Source organism: Nuphar pumila, chromosome 16 (assembly GCF_984573655.1).
Source record: "Nuphar pumila chromosome 16, dmNupPumi1.hap1.1, whole genome shotgun sequence".
In the NCBI taxonomy this organism is placed as follows: Eukaryota; Viridiplantae; Streptophyta; class Magnoliopsida; order Nymphaeales; family Nymphaeaceae; genus Nuphar; species Nuphar pumila.
In genome coordinates, this window is record NC_143264.1 from 4,656,841 (window position 1) to 4,659,756 (window position 2,916).

The following is a 2,916-nucleotide window of genomic DNA, read 5'->3' on the forward strand; positions in this document are numbered from 1 at the left end:
GAATCTGCTAAAAAATAATTAAAAAATATTTCATATCAATAAGAACATGACATGTGTTAAAAAAAATCAAAATACTATTAAATAAAATTAATTTTAAGCATTTGTGTACATTTATTAAAAAATAGCCAATTTAGGTTAGTATCATATCGATTTTCTGCTGATACGATACGTATTCGCCGACACTGGCAACAATGGTTTAAGGTAAACGAGCTGCTTGTAGCCATATTTACAAATTTTGTATCTAGCAAGATTTATAAAAAAAATTGTGAATATATCGTGAGAAATTACTTGAAAGTTAAAAATGGTAATTTCTCATGATATTTTAATTTCTCACAAGTTTTTTTGTCAAAAAAAAATATTTTCTTGTAAAAAAGTATTTTTATATTTTTTATTTATTTTATTGTCAAGATTTTGCTGAAAAACCCTAGATTTTAAAAAACAATTCAATTTCTCGCAAGTTTTTGGCTGCCGATATTTTGCCATTTTTTAAAGTTTTCACTCTATGAATTATGACAAAGAGTAAAACATTTGTGTCTCGTATCCTTATCCGTGTCTGTGTGAAAACCAGGTAACTTGATCACGGCCATTGCCCAAAAGGCAAGTAAATAAGTGGAGGTACTGTTTCTGGAACGAGACAGCAGGGCCGATTCCAAACATAGAGAAATTCATTTTCCATCGAAGCTTACACATTTATTAACGGCCCCAATTTCATCGTGTCTCTCCCCCATGGATTCGGTGTCTCTGTCACTGCTGCTACCTTCTATTTCAGAGAGAGTGAACCATCGTCTAGAAAAATAAAAACTGAAGAAAAAAAATTGAAAATTTTAGCGGGTTTAATATGTGTGTGTTTTACTTTGGTGGTTGCAAACCAAATATGGTAGTGGTTACATCCAATCCGAATCGGAACTAGGGATGGCAGTGGGGCGGGGCGGGGCGGGGGACAAGGTTTCCACCCCCGCCCCGCCTCCGCGGCGGGGATGGATTTTATCCTCCACCCCCGCCTTCATCCCCGTTTCATGTCCTCCACCCCCGCCCCGCCCCGGCCCCGCCCCGTCCCCGTCCCCGTCCCCGTCCCTGCCCCGCCCCGGCCCCGCCCCGTCCCCGTCCCCGTCCCCGTTTGTCAAATTGCATCCCTACTTAGAAATCATTCACGTTAATATTTCAGTTAATGATAAATGAATTCATCCACATGGAAAACAGGATCTCCCCGCCTTCATAGCCCAGACAAAAATTAGATTTTACTTATGCCTAGTAAACTAATACATAACATCCATGGATCATGCTCTAGAAGATATTGAATGGACTCAGTTCCTCATCCTCCAATTTTTTCTGAACTGGAGAATATTATTTAATAATTAGAAAAATGAATATGCAAATAAGTTGATCTGAAATGTTAAAAAAAATTAAGCCAAATCAAACAACCACTATAAATGAAAAAATTAACCTATTGAAACCTGCTTTATAATCACAGAAAAATGTGTCCACTATATGAGAAGATTTGACAGCACAAGCAAAACCACAGAGTGCAACACAAATTTAAAACATGAAGGTCCAGAAAGAAAGCAGGATGGAAATATTGCCCTTATGCTTCTTCAGAATGTCAAGCAAAAGCCTAGTCCAGTAGCCACGATAACTTAGATTACCAAGATCGGAGAGTGGTCTCTCAGGTGTCCCAACCTTACATTCTTTTTTTGATAGTTCATACGCTGACAAACAAACAATGCATCAACCATGTCAAAAGTTGTTTTTAAGATCTCAGAAGATGTCAAACAATGCATCAGCCATGGAAGGAGGGAGAGATCGTGTCGGCCAACGGTGGTCGGTGTCGGCAAACGGTGGTCGGCGTCGGCCAACGGTGGTCGGCGACGGCCCAGCTCCAATGATAATGCGGATGGGGAAGGAAGGGGAAGAGGCGACGGCCCGGCTCGGCGACTCCAGGGTTAGGAAATTAGGGAAGGGAGTTAGGGTTAGTAAACATGTAGAAAAATATAAAGGGTTGGGGGCGGGGATGGGGCGGGGCGGGGTCGGGACGGGGATGGGCCGGGGGCGGGGCGGGGATGGGGGCGGGGCGGGGGAACGTGCTAGTCCATCCCCGCCTCCACCCCCGGACGGGGATGGATTTTAACCTTCGTCCCTGCCTCCATCCCCGGTCCAAACGGGGCGAGGTGGGGCCCCGCTTTCCCCCGGTCCACTGCCATCCCTAATCGGAACCGTTTACATTCCACAAACTATACTAGGAATGGCAGGGGCGGGGCACAATGTCTCCACCCCCATAGTGACAAATATCGCGAGATTTATGAAAATCTAGAGATAATATCATGAGAAATTGCCTGAAAGTTTAAAACGGCAATTTCTCGCGAGATTTTCAAAATCTCACGAGATTTATGAAAAAACATAAATACCGTGATTTAAACGCGGTATTTATATTTTAAGCGGCTATTTATCATGAAAAAATGTGTGTTTTTATTTTTAAATAATTTTTATTAATATTTTTCTTATAAAAATAAATTTTATATTTTTTAATTAATTTTTTTATTGCCAAGTTTTTGCCGAAAAAAATGCGAGATTTTATAATTTTTTTTTATTTCTCACGAGTTTTTGAGAAACAAGAAATTGCGGTTTAAAACCTTTGTCACTATGCTCCACCCTGCCCTCTCTCAAAATCCTATCCTCCATCCTCACAAGGGTTTTGATTTTAACCTCCATCCCCATTTCATGTTCTCCATCTCCAGTTAAAACGGGGCGAAGTGGGGTGGAGCCCCGTTTCTCTTATCGGGGCAAGGCGGGGATTGAGGTTTTGACTTTAACCTCCATCCCCAGTTTCAACTGAGCGAGGCGGGGCGGGGCCCATTTGCCCCGGTCCACTGCCATCTCTAACATGCACTACCGAGGACGATCCCTCTTTCTAATATACCG